Source organism: Lactuca sativa, chromosome 7 (genome assembly GCF_002870075.4).
Source record: "Lactuca sativa cultivar Salinas chromosome 7, Lsat_Salinas_v11, whole genome shotgun sequence".
Lineage (NCBI taxonomy): Eukaryota > Viridiplantae > Streptophyta > Magnoliopsida > Asterales > Asteraceae > Lactuca > Lactuca sativa.
In genome coordinates, this window is record NC_056629.2 from 203573517 (window position 1) to 203594190 (window position 20674).

Consider the following 20674-nt stretch of genomic DNA (forward strand, 5'->3'; position numbering starts at 1 on the left):
GCTCGGCCTTAACCCTACGGCAGGTCAAGCACCTCTCAACAAACCACGCAACATCCCTCTTCATACAGGGCCACCAATACTCTTTCCTCGAGTCCAAATACATCTTAGTGGCCCCAGGATGGATCGAAAATTTCGACCGATGAGCCTCTTCCATCAAAATGGTACGCGTTCCTCCCACAAACGGTACCCAGATACGCCCCTGGAAGGTCATAAGCCCCTGACCATCGGTAACGAACTCTGAAATCAATCCAACAACTCGCTCTTTCTTCTACATCTCAGGTTACACAGCCTCGGCCTGTGCCCCACGAATGGCGTCCAACACTAGAGCTATCACGGTTAATATCAAACATACATCCCGCAGCGGGGTGCTCTCCGCCCTGCGGCTCAGTGCATCGGCTACAACATTAGCCTTGCCTGGGTGGTACAAGATCTCACAATCATAATCCTTGACCACATCCAACCACCTTCTCTGTCGCATATTTAGGTTGGGCTGATCCATCAAATACTTCAAACTCTTATGGTCCGTGTATATCGTACACCGAACCCCATACAGGTAGTGACGCCAAATCTTGAGGGCGAACACCACTGCCCCCAACTCTAGATCATGGGTGGGATATCTCGTCTCGTGAGGCTTCAGCTACCTCGATGCATAGGTTATCACATGCCCTCTCTGCATCAGCACCGCCCCCAACCCCAAAATCGATGCATCACAGTATACCACAAAGTCCTCCATCCCTTCCGGGAGGGCTAACACCGGGGCTTCGCATAACCTTTGGCGAAGCGTCTCAAAGGAGGCCTGCTGCTCGAGGCCCCATAAAAAAGCGACACCCTTCCGGGTCAACTTGGTGAGTGGCACTGCGATTTTAGAGAAATTTTTGATAAATCTCCGATAATAACCTGCCAACCCTAGGAAACTCCTGATCTCGGAGGGTGACCTCGGCACCTCCCAACTCATCACCGCCTCAACTTTGGCCGGGTCGACCAATATCCCTTTCTGTTTAACGAGATGTCCTAGGAACTGGACCTCCCGCAACCAGAAATCACACTTGGAGAATTTGGCATAAAGCCTCTCCAATCTCAGAACTCCGAGAATCTCCCTCAAATGCTCCTCATGCTGCTCTCTAGATCTCGAATATACCAAAATGTCGTCGATAAATACAATCACCGACCGATCCAGCATCGGCCTGCACACTCGGTTCATGAGATCCATGAACACTTTCGGGGCATTGGTGAGCCCGAAAGGCATCACCACAAACTCATAATGCCCATAACGCGTCCTGAACGCTGTCTTCTGGACGTCCTAATCTCGCACCCTCACCTGATGATATCCAGACCTCAAATCGATCTTGGAGAACCAAGATGCTCCCTGTAACTGATCGAACAAATCGTCGAACCTCGGCAACGGGTAACGGTTCTTGACCGTCATCTTGTTCAACTCCCGGTAATCAATGCACATCCGGTGTGAACCATCTTTCTTCTTGACAAACAGGATAGGCGCTCCCCACGGCTAGCTGCTCGGCCGAATAAATCCCTTCCCCAGCAGCTCATGAAGCTGCGAGGATAACTCTTGCATCTCTGGAGGTGCAAGGCGATAAGGCACCTTAGCGATAGGCGCGGCCCCCGGAACTAAATCGATACTGAACTCCACTTGCCTCGCAGGAGGCACACCCGGCAACTCCTCTGGAAATACATTCGGGAACTCACGCACTATCGGAACCTCCTCAACTGACCTCGGTCTCTCGGAATCCACCCGCGTATCCATCACATACGCCACAAAACCCTTACAGCCCTGCTGTAGACACTGCCTCACCCTAGCGGCCGAACAAAACGCTGATCCAGAACGGGTACCCTCGCCGTACACCGTAAGAACTCCCCCACTAGGGTCTCGTATGGTCACCAGCTGTCGCTCGCAGTCGATAACCGCACCGAATCTGCTCAACCAATCCATGCCCACAATGACACAGACATCACCCATCGCAATAGGAACCAAATCAATCGGGAACTCAACACCGAAAATCTCGAACACGCACCCCCGGAGAACCTCCGTGGCATATATCACCCTCTCGTCAGCTATGGAAACTCTCAGAGGCCGACTCAATGCCTCACGAGAAACACTGATATGTTGACTAAATGCCAAAGATACAAAAGACCGACTCGCACCCGAGTCAAATAACACCAACGTAGGTACAGAATTCACAAGAAAAGTACCTATGCATAACATAATATAAGCACAATACCTCATCATCAAAATAAATACATGAAAGAATACATACCAGCCACGACATCGGACGCTGCGCGGACCTCCTCCGCGGTCAACTGAAAGGCTCTCCCTCGTGCCCTCGGCACTTCGGCCTTCACTGGCCGACTCTCGGTAGCTCTGATGACGGCAGGGGCAGATCCCTGAGGTGCTCCTTGTGCTGATCCCCGCAACTGCGGACACTCTGCCTTCCGGTGTCCGGTCTGGTTGCAGTGAAAACATACTGCAAACCCCTTGGGGCAGTCCTTGGCCATATGCGCCTCCTTGCCACATTTGTAGCAAGACCCTACTCTGCACACTCCGTCGTGGCTCTTGCTGCACTTGCCACAAGTGCGGCCCCTCTGGTTCCCTGATCTTGAATCGGCGGGCTTGGCCAACTTGGCTACCGGCTGGGACTGCGCCGGTCGCCGATCCCTCCCCTGAGACTCAGCCTCCTCCTTAGCCTGAGTCTCCAGCTCTATCTCCCTCTTCCGGGCATTTGCATGAAGCTCGGAAAATTTCCGGTACGTCGAGTTCGCCACGAACTCACGTATGTCCCTCCTCAGAATGCTCAAATATCGACTCATACGTGCCTGCTCGGAGGACACGTGCCCTGGGCAGAACATCGCCTGCTCATGAAACATCCTCGTGATCACTGTAACAGGCTCAGTACCCTGCTTGAGGGTCAGAAACTCCTAGGCCAAACGCTCCCTCTCCACCTGGGGAACGTACTCATCTCGGAACATAGCAGTAAACCTCTCCTAGGTTACTACTGCAAGCTCAGCAGGCGTATAGTGCGCCGTCACAAATTTCCACCAGTCCTTCGCCCCCAAGCAAAGCTGGTTCAGCGCGAACCGGACTCTCAAATGCTCAGGAGATGAGCAAGTGAAGAAACACCCCTCTATGTCTGAAATCCATCTCATCGCAGCAATCGGATCCTGGGTCCCGTCAAACTCCGGTGGTTTCGTGTTGCTGAACTCTCGGAACAGCAACGCGTCACCACCCTGCGACCTCGTCGCAGCTATGGCTGCAGTGGCTGCAGCAACAACATCCTCAGAAAGAGCTGATAGGTTTTGGTTCTAAGAACATCCTATGTGCTCATACAAACCCTAATGCTTGGATCTGGGTTTCTCTATTGTACATGCAAGTTATCCAAGACTATAAACCCTAATTCTAGCATACAAGTAATCATATTAACATGAGAATAGGTTTATAATATTACCTTGATTGTTATGTAGCAATAACAATCCCAAATCTCCTTGTATTGACTTGGAAGGCTTAGAGTCACAAGTGTCACTCCTCTAATGGCTTACAAACACCAAGAGCAAATGGAGAAGGTATAAAGAGAGAGGAGAGGTATAAGATTTCGTCCCTAAGAAGCCTTGGGAAGGTCTGGACGAAATCATGAGCCAAAGGGGGTTTATATAGGTGTAGAGATAAGGTTTCAGTCCTTATCCTTATCTAGTTGCTTGCTTACCAAGCAACCCATAAGATAAGCCTTGAATCCTTATCATGGTCGAATTCTAAGGCCCTATCACCTCAAATTCGTTCAACCTATCCTTAAGATAATCCTTACCTTATTTTGTAACTATCACATAATTACAATTCAGCCCCTCTAGTTTAAATAATTACATTTGACCACAAAATTAATTCTTAATTAATTATTGACCAATATTAATTAAACAAATATGATTTCTCCTTTAATATATTATTCTTATAACATATTAATAAATCATAATAACCTCTCTCTCTAGTTATCTCTCCAATCAAGTTGCCTTGGTGAAGGCAACCCAAAAGGACCTGCACCATCGGGTCAAGTACATACCAAAATAGTTATGGACTTAGACACTAATCCAACAGTCTCCCACTTGGATAAGTCTAATAACTATTCTGCGTATGACTTCAGATCCTGATCTGCAATCGTAGCTTTCCAAAGCCGCTGTCAACTCTGATCATATCAGATACGCGTGTCCTTAGATAAGGGATCATATATTCCTCCATTCTAGATATCATATGAGATATGATTTCAAATCATTCTCTTTGTACTATATCTCGATTTCCGATTTATGACGACTGACTAATTGAACAAATCAAATTAGCCCTAGCCCGGCCGAGCATTTACGTTTGTCATCACTAAATCATCGAGGGGCCCAAAGATATCGCTTTTATCCTACTTTGGATAAAAGGAACGGATAAACTTTGATACAATGATCGCTTGCACTTACTAACCGAATCACACACAATAATATGTTTTATAACACCAAGTTACTAGTGCGTTTACATATTATCAATGTGCAACCGATTCGCAAGATACAACTCACACCTCTCGGTTTCAAGAATATAAGATGTTATCGTCTCACCAATCACTCGTGATACAATCCATGGAGTGATCCAAGTGAGTGTGGGTTTAATCCAATGCTCAAATTCATATTCATAAGCACTCATGAACATTGCAGCGAACATTTGCTTATGTCTAATGCTCTTTAGACAATCCACACACCAATTCACGACAGTCTTCATTCATATCTACTTCCAACATATGAACGATTGTGGCCCGTTCGAACAATTCGATTATTTTTAATAAACTCAATTATTCTGGAAGTCAAAACATGCAAAGATGAAACACAAGAATAATACTAATCCCATATGGCCTCAAACCTTTGAGTATAAATAAAACGCCTTTTATTTATCACCATATTGATTACTCATTATTTGTTGTTTCGGGTAATCAACTTTTTACTTGAATTACAACACTTGTCCCATGCTCCTAGCATGCACACAATGTTTACCTATGGTTCTTACTTTGTGAAATAGATCACATTGAACACATTTCCAATCATTCTTATTTCACAACTCCAAATCCTTTTTCCATAAGTTAAAGAATATCAAATTCTTGCTACTTATAGAATATGCTAGATTCTAACATTCTATGCAACTATCCTTTCGTAATGTCACTGCACCAAAGTCACAAAGACTATTGCTAATGATATTACAAAGTCCTCTATCAGAGATTGTTACAAGACAATTCCTTAGATATGATGTCTCTCACTCAAAGTACATTCCTTTGAACATCCTTTTGCATAAAGGTTTCTAATCTAGACATAGATTTTCAATATTCAATTCCCAATATAGATACATTTCCACATTTTCCATATGACAACTTATTATTAATAGAATCTTATCTATTCATAATAATATCGATATGGTCCATTCAATACCATGCTTCCAACTACTCACAAGCAACCAATCTTCGTCGAACTTTGGATTGTCCTTTGATAGTTGTTTAATTATTTCAGTCAAAACCGATTCTAGTCCTTTTTCCCTCTAAACGCGCTAGACATTTGAAAAAAATTTAGAATGGTGAAACATTAAAGTATTTGCAATCGATCCTGTACCCGAAGCGTATGGGACACGACGCATAATGTTTTATTTGCTATGTTCTCAAAATTCGAATTGTGAAGAGGAGTGTCGTAATCATAATCAAAATTTTAAGAACACACTATGTACCTTTGACTAATTTTATTAACATTCCACAACCTAAGCCTTTAGATTTGAAAGGAAGCATAATATTCTCTCCCTTAATTATAGCAAAACAACTTTACAACCCTTACTACTTTGCAAGGTATGACTCTTGTTTTTCTGTAATTAATATTGCCAACTTGCAATACTTTCCATAATATCATACAATCATAACTTTTATGCTCCCACTATCATAATGATTACTATAAAACATAACACTTATGCTCCCACTAGCTTCGACATGTATTCATAAACATCTTAACTTTCAGAAAAACAATACTTATTGAATTTCTTAAGTTCATGTTTCTAATACCTAGTTCTTTGATAATCTTTTATCAAGGCTTCTTGAACTTATACACCTTTGCCTTCGATAGTTCATATGTGTGTCTAAACAATTAAGACTAATTGCCAAACCTCACAATTCAAATTATGGAAAGGGATACCGTAACCATAATCGAATTCGAGAATGCAATTTTACAATCACTATCTTCTTAAAATCTTTCTTAGTGAAAGCATTTCCTCACAATCATTTTCATGAAGGAGGAAATCTTATGACACTTAGATTTAAACGGTGTATGTGTTCCTATCCATGTGAATTTGTTAAAACCAAAGTTTACGACAAATTCAAACTCATATGGACCGAACTTTCTTAATCTTGATTTCTTGCCTTATGGTAGCACAGCTGCCCATCATGTCTTCCAAGTAGTTAAGCAGCTCACCCTTTCCTATCAATGTACGTTTCATTGATTAAGGTGCTTTGCCTTTTATGCATTCAAAATGAGAACTCATAGAAATCACATGCATAATTAACTCAATTGGAATAGCACAGAAACAAAATAATGTCAACACGATAGGTTGTAAACCTCAACTCGTGTGCTAGTGATGATTGATAAGGTTTATTTGATTTGTTCTTGAAACTTTTCAAGACCATTAAGACTCCCACTGACTCCTTGACATATAAGATTCTCTTGTAAATAACCATTTCTTGACAAACAAATATTCAAGAGTTAGTGTATCTTTTATCAAAACACTTCATAAATTGATCCTAGTTGGTCTTTGTCTTATCCAAGACATCACAACTTTCCACATTTGATGAATGTTATAAACCTTTAATACTTTTCACTCATTGTCATAATCTTAACTTTAAGACTTGTTATTGGAATGAAGTATGATTGTCTTCTTGATTTAACCATTTCTTCAATCCTCGATTCCTCTTCTTAGACATACAATTGTACTAAGACTCACTTAGAGGATCAATTGAGATATGGTTCTTAATCATTAAGACCTATCATAAAGCATAAAAGCTACTCTCCCTTCTTCTTAGAATGGAGAAACTTTTATCTTTCTGCCTACTTGATTCTTCTTATTCGTTTTGCTATTGATTTAAACTTTTTCAATCAATTCATAATTACACTTAATCTTGTAAGTATAATCATATTTATTAAACCTTTAGTAAATCATGACGAATATCATTGTTACTCTTATGGTAGACTTGATTAACACACAACTTTGTGTGCTCGATCTCCTTCATTTGACACTTTGTCAATGAATTAGTCTATTTTCCAAATATGAAATTTTTCATTCATCGTGCAACCAAGTTGCATGATTCCAAGTTTTTGTCCAATTGAAACTTGGGCGATGAGAAACTCTCCCTATTTGCTAAATTCTCGACATTCCATAACATAATAAGAACCAAATCCATTATAGAAACATTTTAACATCAATTTTTCATACACGCCATTGCAAGGATAAATAAATAAAATTTAAAATCAAAATTTATTTTATTGCGGAAAAAATTTGTCCTTACAATGCAATTCATTGAAAAACTATGCTAATACATCTTTCTTAGCAATCTAATTGTAACTCTAAGTAGTAGCTCAAGAATCTAATCTTCGAGAAATGCGATCGAAATCCATTCCTTCACGGTTAGATTCTGCTCACTTCTTTCCTTAAGCTTCCTTTCTTTTCTTCGATCTACAAAACATCAATTGTAATCTTATCACATTATGTATTAAGAATCTAGAATAGAAGCTTAAAAGAGTTAGTTAATGGATTTTACCTATATTAGAGCCATACGTTTCGACTCTCCCATCTCTTAGATCTCTTAGGTAAATAGGGCAGCTTCGTCTCCAATGCCCTTTCTCTTGGCAATAAAAGCAAATTGACTCTTTTGGAACATGACATGGAACTACTTTAGACATTGCCTTTCTCTTATGATCAAACCTTTCGATCATAGCATGTCTTTTGTTGCCATCATCTATATCCATAGAGGTCTTGAAGGCAGATTCACCAATCAACTTTGCTTTTCTATTGCGCCAAACCATTGCTGATTGAGCAGCAATAAGCATATAGGTGAGATCTATAAGGTTCACGTCGCAGTTCATCATATAGTACTCTCTTATGAACTCACTATATGAGTTAGTAAGTGACTGAAGAACCCAATCAACAGCCATTTCCTCACAGACAACGGATCCCAACATTCTTAACCTATCAATGTGTGACTTCATCCCTAGGACGTGTGCACACACCGACTTTCCTTCTTTATGTTTACTTGCCAAAAGGGCTTGAGTGATCTTGAACTTTTCAAGCCTTTGAACTTGTGGGTTAGGGAGAATAATTTGAGGAGGAGGAGGAGGAAGTGAAGTATGATCTCTTGTTCCTCGATCGAATCGTGGAATATCATCTTCATGTGGAATGCTTGTTCCACGAGATTTGGGAAAACCATAGTTGTCGAACTTTGACATCTACATAACGGGAGAAAACGAATTCAAGTTAGTTGATTGATTGAGTCCTTAGTAAATCACCCAAATGAGATACTAAGGCTAGGACCCAACACAATATTCTACAACTCGGGAGAGGGATGCCGTAACCCACACACGCTCCACTAACGTCTTCGCAAGAGCACAAAGTGTAATTTCATGGAATTGCATCAATTCACTTTTGCCTAAGTAACTAAGATTGGGAATTTTATGAAAACATTTAGTTACTTTAATAATTCATTATACTTATAATGAAAGGTTTTGTCCTATCCTACCCGTTCGGCTAACGACCCTCCAGTAGTCAAGAGTGTGGTGGGTAAGAGTGGATACCCATTCAATCGCCATTTTATAGGCAATTTCCTTAAACACCCCTTATAGACCAGCTTCGTGAATGAGGCCTACTAACGGTAAGACTGACTTTTACTCATACATATATATATATATATATATATATATATATATATATATATATATATATATATATATATATATATATATATATATATAATGTTAGACTTTTAATGTTATATATAGTATAGGGTGTATTTTATACTTTCAAAATACTAGGTGGTCTAATTTAACAATTATACTTTTAATTCAATTAAATTGTAAACCTAAACTTTTATGGATTTATTAAACCTCTTCTAATTATACACTTTAATTAATTAATAAAACCATAAAGGTGTGATTTGAACTTTTTCAAAACTATACTAGAGTTTTAGAATTTAACATTCCTAATTAAACTTTTAATCAACTTTTAAATTCCAAAACTTGAGGGCAAGTTTTGAAACATTTCTACACATTAGGGCTTTGAATTTAAATATACATCAAAATTAAACCATTTAATCAAAATTTAAATTCCAAAACTTGAGGGCAAGTTTTGAAACATTTCAAAACATTAGGGTTTTAACTATTTAAATTTCAAAACAACAAAACTTTTGGGTTCAAATTTAAACTATAAAACCTAAAGGGGAACACATGAAACTTTTCATAACAATAAGGATCAAATAACAAATAATCTAAATTAAAAATTAATCACATAATTATCCATATTTGATTTATTTAATGATTTATTGCAAAACAATTTACCAATTTAATCAAAATAATTAATCAATTATCACATAAGGAAACAAATATTTTATTAATTGATAAATATCTTCAATTAGATCAAGAATATACTCATATATATAAAAAAACGGATTTATATTGATCTAATGTGATAAGGCAACTTTCCATAAGCAAAAACAGCAAGAAATCACGAAGATATCCCCATCTGACGAGTTGACTCGTCGAGTCAAGCTTGGACTCGTCGAGTCAGCATGGACTCGGCGAGTTCAGCTATGGACTCGGTGAGTCCAGCCTCCAGAACATCAAAAATCAAATTTTTTGAACATGTAATGCATCAATACAATTGAAACCAGTCTAGGCTCTGATACCACTGATGGGTTTTGGTCCTAAGAACATCCTATGTGCTCATACAAACCCTAATGTTTGGATCTAGGTTTCTCTATTGTACATGCAAGTTATCCAAGACTATAAACCCTAATTCTAGCATACAAGTAATCATATTAACATGAGAATAGGTTTATAATATTACCTTGATTGTTATGTAGCAATAACAATCCCAAATCTCCTTGTATTGACTTTGGAAGGCTTAGAGTCACAAGTGTCACTCCTCTAATGGCTTACAAACACCAAGAGCAAATGGAGAAGGTATAAAGAGAGAAGAGAGGTATAAGATTTCGTCCCTAAGAAGCCTTGGGAAGGTCTGGACGAAATCATGAGCCAAAGGGGGTTTATATAAGTGTAGAGATAGGGTTTCAGTCCTTATCTTTATCTAGTTGCTTGCTTACCAAGCAACCCATAAGATAAGCCTTGAATCCTTATCATGGTCGAATTCTAAGGCCCTATCACCTCAAATTCGTCCAACCTATCCTTAAGATAATCCTTACCTTATTTTGTAACTATCACATAATTACAATTCAGCCCCTCTAGTTTAAATAATTACATTTGACCACAAAATTAATTCTTAATTAATTATTGACCAATATTAATTAAACAAATATGATTTCTCCTTTAATATATTATTCTTATAACATATTAATAAATCATAATAACCTCTCTCTCTAGTTATCTCTCCAATCAAGTTGCTTTGGTGAAGGCAACCCAAAAGGACCATGCACCATCGGGTCAAGTACATACCAAAATAGTTATGGACTTAGACACTAATCCAACAAGAGCATCGTACTTCTCATCAAATGTCTCTATCAACGTGGTCTTGATAGACCCGAACATCTCTGGTATCTCTGCCCTAATGGCCGCAGCCACCTCCTCCTGAATGATCCTATGGATCTCCTCATCCCTCGTGTCACTAGTCCCTGATGTCTGGCGAGTCCCAACCATGATCTCTTTCTCTGAAATACAACATAAGAATAATATTAGGGACTCGCTCGAGTATACTCACACTTGAGTACTCCATCCTACTTGTTCCCTGGTACTCCAAAGATTCTTACTTGGACTGTGCACTGACCCGGTGTCTTCAGTAGTACGGGCCCAATACTACCGTCCACACCGCATCAGCATCCACCCCAAGTCCTCCTCCCAGAGTCCCAAGTCCCAAGCACTCTACTCTCTCTAATCATATGATACTCGCAACAGATCTCTCAAAATCTCCTCGCTGCTACCTAACCACTCTGAAATATTCGTAGCAGTAAGACTCCTAGACTCAGGCATCACATATCAGGCCACTCTAGTCCTAATAAGAATACCTAGTCTACTCTAGCATGCATATCATAGCTCATCAGATAACATAATACATCATATATTATAACACTTATAATGATGGTATTTTGGGAAATCACCGTTCGGGCGTTGGCCGTTCGTACACACGACTCTGATCTGTTTATCTCGCAAGTTCTTCTTTTGAAAACTTGTTTTATTATCAACATTTTTCTCAAATCCTCGGTTTGAGTTCAGATACACCCGAAGGTGCACCCGAATCCCTCAAACCTAGGCTCTGATACCAACTTGTAACACCGTAAAAATTAAAACAATTTTTCACTTTTGAAAAACACGTTTTTAATTAAACAATTCGTTCACAAAAAGTCATAACATCAAGTTTTCAAATCACAATGTCTCCCAAGATCAAAGTACATCCAATTCCCATATGTGTGTACGAATCAAGCCGGCGCCTTCCCGCGGTCATCACTGGTACCTAAAACACATAACACTGAACACTGTAAGCATAAGCTTAGTGAGTTTCCCCCAAATACCACAATAATCACATAATAGCCACTCGAGGCTGTAACTCTGTTGACCCTCTGGTCAATGTGTCTCAGTGGGGCCCTCCAGCCCCAACTCTCTGTGGGCCCCCTGGCCCTAACTCTAGGGACCCGAAATTCCAACCTCTGTAACTCTGAATCATGCATATCACATATCATAATAAATCATAACACATAACTCTGTAACTCTAAATCACAATAAATCATAACACATAATAACATGCCTTGGATATCTTCATACCAACCAACCTAATGTAAGTCTCAACAAAACTCATGACACGTTAATTATTTATTGATCAATCATTATCACTGTGCATTACCTATATATACTTGGTCTCTTGTACATTATTTTCAAAGGTTAATCAACTTCATTAATCTTCGATAACCTCTCAGAGTCTTTTGACTCATCCTTAGCTACTAAAAAAAATCCTACAATGGCTTCCACTTCCTACCTTTACATTTTTGCAATTGCACTATTCTCAATTACAACAAATGAGATCTGTTTTGCTTCCCGCAATTTGCTGCAAGCAACCACATTCCCGACACTGCCACAACCACAGATACCAACAATCCCGACAATGCCACAGCCACAGATACCAACAATCCCGACAATGCCACAACCACAAATGCCTACCATCCCCACACTGCCACTACCACAAATACCCAGCATCCCTAACATGCCCAAACTTTCCTTGCCTCCATTGCCTTCTATGCCTACCATCCCTAACTTTCCAACAACTCTTCCCAATATTCCTTTCTTTGCTCCACCACCTTCAACGAAGTAGATTGTACAACGATATCAAAAGAAAAGAAAAATCCATTATAGAGCTCAGGCGATTTGATTGATCCGAAGATTATAATGTTTTTTATTTGATCGCATTCATGATATTTGTGGCTAGATTAAATTGTTGTCGAGTGCTGTCATTCACATGTTTTTGTGTTTTGCGTAATTTGATATACTTTGTAATATATTTTTTCTATTAAGGTTGATGATTTCCATTACTTTATATCTCAAGTGTTTCCTGGTATACAAAATTAGGCAACATGCTTGATATATGTTAACATTACATAACAAAAATTATTAAAAATATACTTTATTAAAAAAAATATTTCATTTTAGGTTTACTATAAAATACTGAAAATCTAATAATAAGTTGAAGTATATATAATAAAACAAATATATATTACAATCATATTAATCAATGGCTTCAATCCATGGTTTGAGTGAAAATAAAATAAAAATTTATTTTTAGATTGAATGATAACTTTTTAACTATTGTTATTATTAATTAGTAAAAGCTTATCTATTTGGTTATTTTTAAGTTCGATTATGAAGCTTTTTTAAAATATTAACCATTATGTATAGTTAATTAATGTAATTTTATTTATCAGTTTATGTTACTACTTTATTTTTTAGACAAAACTATAAAAATAGTCCTTATGGTTTGTCAAATGTCACAAAGTCGGTCACTGTTAATTTTTATTATGCAAATGGGCATTGTGGTTTGCAAAACATGCACAGGTGGCCATTTTACTAACTCCGTTAGTATTCAGGTAGTGACATTTTCATCTTTTCAAGTATAAAATGACTGAATTCGTGACATTTGGTAAACCAGAATGACCATTTTTGTAACTTATTTAAAAATAATATAGATAATAGAAAATGAGTTTTTTTATACTCAAAAGTTTGAGGCCATATGGGATTAATATTTTTCTTGTGTTTCACCTTGCATGTTTTGACTTCCCGAAGAATAACATTATTCAAACCATCCACAGCCGATCATACTTTGGAACTAGGTATGAAAGAAAATTGCCATGAATCTGACTGTAGATTGTCTAAAGTGTCTTAGACATAACAAAAGTTTGTTGCAGGGTACATCAGTGCTCCTATAAGATTAGAGTATTGGATTAAACACATGCTCACTTAGATCGCATCATGGATTTTATCACGAGTGATTGGTGAGACGAGTATATCCTATATTCTTGAAACCGAGACGAGTGAATTGAATTCTGTAATTCGGTTACACATTGATAATATGTAAACGCACCAGTAACTTGGTGTTACAAAACATATTGTTGTGTGTGATTTAATGAGTGGCTACAAGCGAGCATTGAGTCCAAGTTTATCCGCTCTTTTCCCCAAAGTGGGATAAAAGCAAGATATATGGGCCCCTCGATGATTTAGTGATGACACCCTAAGCGCTTGGCAGAGCCAGGACTAAGTAAGTGTGTTCAATTGTAGTGTGTTGTTAGTCGTCATAAATCGGAAATCAGGAAACAACACATGAACAGAGAGTATGATTAATATACATGTCTCAGTTCATACGATATCTAGAATGGAATAACATATGATCCCTTATCTAAAGGACACGTTTCTGATATGATCAGAGTTTGACAACGGCTTTTGAAAGCTACGGTTGCTGATCAGGTTCCGAAGTTATATGCAACTGATAGGATGAACTAAGGAGAAAGATGATTAATTATGATTTATTAATATATTATATGGATAATATATTAAAAGAGAAATCATATTGTTTAATTAATATTAGTCAAGAATTAATAATAATTAATTTTGTGGCTAAAAGAGGTTAAGTAAATAAAGGTGACTGATTGTGTAATTATAAAATAGTTGCATAAATGGGCTAATGGACTCCATAGAAGTTGGAGTGGATGAAATCTATGGGGAAACCCATAAGAATTCGTCCAAGGCCTCTAAAGAGGGAGTTCATGGGCTCCTTAGGGCCTAAGCACTGAAATTAGGGTTTCCTAGTTCAAAACCCTAATAGCCTACCAATATAAGGAACCCCTAAGGCCCCAAAAATGTGGTGAAGTAATCCATAAGGTTTCTTGGACGTTTTTGGTGCTCCCCCTCCTTCTCCTAGGTCATCTTGTTGCTCATGGTGTTTGTGACTCCATTAGAGGTGCAACATTTGAGGCACTAAGCTTTCGAAGGTCAAGATCAAAAGGAATTAAGATTGTTATTGCTACATAAAAATCAATGTAAGATCTAAAATCTATTCTTTTGTCAATTTCGATTATTGTATGCTAGAATTAGGGTTTATGAGCGTTGGATGATTATTGCATGTTCATTAGACAAACTAGATCCAAAGCTTTAGGGTTTGCATGTACACCATAGGATTGATGTAGTGCTCAAAGCCCATCAGGTTTTGACCATACTCAAAAAGGTGAACTAAGTAGAGTTTGTATGTGCCTTTGATGTTATCTAATTTTTGTATTGACTATGCTCAATGTTATGGGGATCCAAAGTAAAGGTGTGTTGGTTGGAGTCTATAACCAGTGATGGAGATAGAAGGTGAGGGGAAGGGGGAAAACTGTACAAGGCTTATGAACAAGACATGTGTACTACCATAAGCATATCTAGGTGGTTCCCGAGGTAGCCAAGGAAAATTTTTGGGGATAGCCTTTTACTTTGATCGTGGATCCGACACTCTGTATGTGTACTAAAAGTTGAAACATTTGTAACCACCCATGTGTAGATAATGAAATAAGTATTTCAAGGTAAGTTCATATAAGTAATATTATACAAAAACCCTAGATTTTATGTAATTCTTTTGTTACTAACTCCTAACTGGAAAAATATTTGTATTTTAATTCTTAAATTTATAACCTAACAGATTGATATGCCAAGCATTCAGTTACATATTTAAATGAAAAGTTGATGCATTTTTAAAGGAGTGCGTGAAATTGTTATTATGTTTCCCATGCCTACAAGTTTGAAAGATATCAAACTACTTTAGTAGGTATATACATAGTGCTACTATTCATATTTGGATTATAACTTTTCAGCCTTTATAATTTAGTTCTTTCAATTAATTTCTCAGGTATTCAGGAAGTTGCTATTATCTATATTTGGATTATAACTTTTCAGCTCTAATTTTGATGTTTGTGATATGATTTTAGGAAGCAAATATGGCAACAACAACAAGTCTTGTATTTTGCAAGTTATATCTTCCATCTTCTTAAGTGTTTTTAAAAATCAATTAAACACTATATATTTAAAGTGTGGAACAAAATAGCCTTAACTATACCTCTTTATGATGTTGATTGCTTTCTTAACATGTGCTTTTACTATATAAAACATTTACTTTTTTCGTTCTTTTTCAGCCACTACCATATGATTGTTTGGTTTGTCACTAACGTCAAAAGTCGATGGAAAAGCATGTTTATGGTATTGAAATTTTCCATTTTTTTAGTATAGCATTTTCATACAGTTTCTAATTATGGGAACATTTACTTAGGTCTTCACAACCACAACTTCTGATGACCATAAAGCATTCCACTACTCTTTTTGAAATAATCAAAACGATACTGCATGATTATTACAAATATATTATAAGGACAGAAACAAAAGCTTTTACAAATTGTGTAAATTGTACGTTGGTATTAATTGTTGCTAGTTTTTATTTAAGTTGAAAGTATGTTGCTAGATTTTTATTCGATTTGAAAGTATGTTCTTATTAATAAAATGATACGGCTTGATGTTTAATTTGGTGTAAACATGGTTATTATTTCTTTGTTAATCTGGAATTTAATTTGTGACACTTGGGTAAGGATTAGTGGTAGATTCAACACCTAATAGACCATTGCTAATTACATTAGTAACAGTGATTAAATATATAGAAAAATTGTTCATTTACAAATAATCAACAATGGATAAGCGACGACAATTAGCGACGGATCTTTGACAAAATGTAGTTGATCCAAAAGTCTTCCGCAATAGCACAATCACTTGTTGATCCGTCGCTGCCCATTAGCTACCAAGGTTTTTTTGTCTGTATCCATCATTGATTTGTAACTAATGGCTTTAGCAACGGATTTCCCGACAGAAATGTTCGTCACCAATACCTATGTTTCTAGTAGTGCAACACATATTAAAATCACATCAATAAAACTAAATTTAATTCTCAATTTAATGTTACATTTTTAACTATTGTCATGATTATTTAATCCAAATTTTACTTATTTGGTCCATTTTAGATTTCAATTATGATAATATTCTAAAATACTAACCATTGTTTGTAAGTAAAAAAGGAATTATGTTTTTATGTTATTATTAATTATTATTATTGTGCACTATTTTTAAACTAGGTATTACTATTAAAAAGTTATGAAAGATCATCCATTAGTTATTTTAAAACCATTAACTATTATTATTAGTAAATAATTCAAAAGTTATAATTCTATGTCTAGGTAGAAAACTTTATTTTTCATTGCACTTATGTGAAATCTTGTTATGTTTTATGGTTGACAAGATTTACATAATTAAAGGATGTTGTGTGAGAAGTAAAACTAGTGAACCATGTATGCAAGTTTTGTAAAGGGGAGTTTGTATACTATGTTCATATATGTACATAATTTGGGTCGTAACCTTGTAATAACAAGAGCTTCATATATGTACATAATTTGGGTCGTAACCTTGTAATAACAAGAGCTGACATAATCTGGGTTAGTCCGATTCTAAACCCGTCCATAAATCGGGTCCCATCACTACTATCTTCATACCTATTTAGGTGGTGACATGTATCATTCAATTTAATTTAGATTAGATTGAGGTGTTAAATATGTACATTTCTCTGAAATAAATATAGTTGAGACAATTGTAAAGGCATGGTACCGTTTCGGTTTTATTAGATTCCTTTTGTCTGATCTAATGTGCTTCAACTGATTTTTTTTATAATAAAAACAACTTTTTTAATACCTTATAATACTTTTAAAAATTATTGAGCATTAAGTGGTACAAATTTATAAATTGATTGTTTTTAAAGAAATAAACTAAATGTTTTATAAAACTTACAAAAATGCATGGAAACTAAAAAATTACGAAAAAAAAATGCATTGAAATGGCAAGAACTAAAATACCCATTAAAATTGCAAGAATTACAAAAACATGCAATGAATGTTTAAATATTTTTCAAAACGAAACCATTGTCAAAAAGTCAAAACAAAGTTAAATACCAGTTGAACATGTTCAACTTAACTACTATCCATAACGATAACAATAGGGATCTGCACAACACCTTTTGACTTCATTTTATGCCTCACGCCATCAACACCATTCAAATTCTTGAAATCCACAAAAACATTCGACAACTCCACATACGCACCATCATTATTAGCCTCTAATTCCACCATCTTTCTAGATGCAAGTTTAGCCATTTCCACATTTTTATAAATCTTGTTGGCATTTAGACGGTGCACCCCATGCTTCAGCAATCGGTGCACATGTCATACTCTGGATGAAGCGTAATGATTCATCCAAACGGCTCAATCGGCCGTATAAATCAACCATACATCCATAATGCTCTACTCTTTGGTCATAGATTCAGAATGCTTCCAACCTTCTTCAACAAGACCCGCTACACCACAAGCGTTTAAGATTGAAAGGAAAGTGACCTCATTTGGTGTGATGTTTTCTTGTTGCATAAGGGTAAAAAGGTCAAGATACTCTTTACCATAACCATGCATGGCTAGTCCTCCCATGGCACCACTCCATGCGTACACATTCTTTTCATTCATCACCCCAAAAACATTCATTGCCGTGTTAATACCCCCACACTTTGCGTACATACGGACTAGTGCACTACCAAGAGTTGTGTTGATTTGTAGTTTTTTATACTTTATATATCCAAATGCCCGTTGTCCCGCATCTAAAGCACTTAACCGAGTGCATGTAGATAATACATTAACCTTCAAACCTTTCATTTCCATTGCGTTAAACAGGTCAAGTCCGTTTAAAGGCTCCCCGAAACGCACGTACCCTCATTTCATTGCGTTCCAGGCAATCACATCTCGTTCGAGCGTTATTTCAAACTGTTGGCGTGTGAATTTGATATCTTCTAACTTTGCACAGGCGACCACCATTGTTGTCTGAGTTACCAAATCTGGGTCGTTGATGCTAAAAAACAAATCTTTTAAGTCCCTAAGAGACCCCATTTCAGCGTACAAATTAATCAACCCGCTTTGAGCATGTGGGTCTTGATCCAAGGCGTATTTCAAAGCAGTCCCATGTACAGCCAAACCAAAATTCTTATCCACTAACTGTGCAGCAGAATTGATCAAGAACGTAAACAAGTAATTATCAGGTTTATGATTTGATTTTACCATTCTTTTATAGAAATCGAAGCTTTTTTCAGTAGTTGAGCTCTGTTGGAGTAAACTTTGATTAGAGAGTTTAAAGCAAAGACGGAGGGATTTTCACATTGGTCCAATAGTTGAACAGAATAATCGATATTTTGTGGGTGTTTGAGGGCCATTGATGCAGCAAATTTAGATACAAGATCTGGGCCGTTGAGGAAACCATTGACTAGCAATTGTGAGTGAATTTACTTTTTTTTTGTTTGTCCTTAATTTCATAAAAGGAAAACTCTCGATATTATGTGGCAAAATAGCTTACCCAACATATAAGAGGGTTAATAAACAATTTCTTGTTATCAGGAAGTTTTTTAACAACATTACATGCCTTGGATATCTTCATACCAACCAACCTAATGTAAGTCTCAACAAAACTCATGACACGTTAATTATTTATTGATCAATCATTATCACTGTGCATTACCTATATATACTTGGTCTCTTGTACATTATTATTCACAGGTTAATCAACTTCATTAATCTTCGATAACCTCTCAGAGTCTTTTGACTCATCTTTAGCAACTCAAAAAAATCCTACAATGGCTTCCACCTCCTACCTTTACATTTTTGCAATTGCACTATTCTCAATTACAACAAATGAGATGTGTTTTGCTTCCCGCAATTTGCTGCAAGCAACCACATTCCCGACACTGCCACAACCACAGATACCAACAATCCCGACAATGCCACTACCACAAATACCCAGCATTCCTAACATGCCCAAACTTTCCTTGCCTCCATTGCCTTCTATGCCTACCATCCCTAACTTTCCAACAACTCTTCCCAATATTCTTTTCTTTGCTCCACCACCTTCCAAGAAGTAGATTGTACAACGATATCAAAAGAAAAGAAAAATCCATTATAGAGCTCAGGCGATTTGATTGATCCGGAGATTATAATGTTTTTTATTTGATCGCATTCATGATATTTGTGGCTAGATTAAATTGTTGTCGAGTGCTATCATTCACATGTTTTTGTGTTTTGTGTAATTTGATATACTTTGTAATATATTTTTTCTATTAAGGTTGATGATTTCCATTACTTTACATCTCAAGTGTTTCCTCGTATACAAAATTAGGCAACATGTTTAATATATGTTAACATTACATAACAAACATTATTAAAACTAGACTTTATTAAAAACAATTATTTCATTTTACTTTTACTATAAAATACTGAAAATCTTATAATAAGCTTAAGTATATATTATAAAACAAATATATATTACAATCACATTAATCAATGGCTTCAATCCATGGTTTGAGTGAAAATAAAATAAAAATTTATTTTTAGATTTAATGATAACTTTTTAACTATTGTTATTATACATATATATTAAATTTTTCGTTTCTTAGCTACAGTAATGTGTTGTGCTTTAGGATACTTTTAGTCCTTCTACTTTCGAAGTTTGTCTATTCTTTATTTTTCTTTTCTTTTGTAAGATTCTTCGTGTTATCCCTGTACTTACTTTTCTTTGTTATTCCCTTATTTTATGCATTTTCCTTTTCTTAACGTCTACCGGTCACTTCTCTCTACGTGGCCTTTTCTCATTTCCTTTATGATGCACGTGTTATGCTTCCTAATTTCTTTCTTCTTTCTTCTCCACCGTTCTTCCTTTTTTGTTCTTACTTCTTTCTTCCAAAAGGTAAATTCTGTCTCTTCTGTTGTCTTTCTTCTTTAGTGTCTGTTGTCTTTCAGTTGTTTTCTGAGTTTTTTTTGTCACTTTT

The 20674-nt window shown here is 36.7% G+C and overlaps 1 pseudogene; it reads right to left on the reverse strand.

Moving 5' to 3' along the window:
- Positions 1-17789: 17789 nt before the first annotated feature.
- Positions 17790-19129, reverse strand: LOC111892733 (putative pentatricopeptide repeat-containing protein At5g40405; annotated as a pseudogene).
- Positions 19130-20674: the final 1545 nt, after the last annotated feature.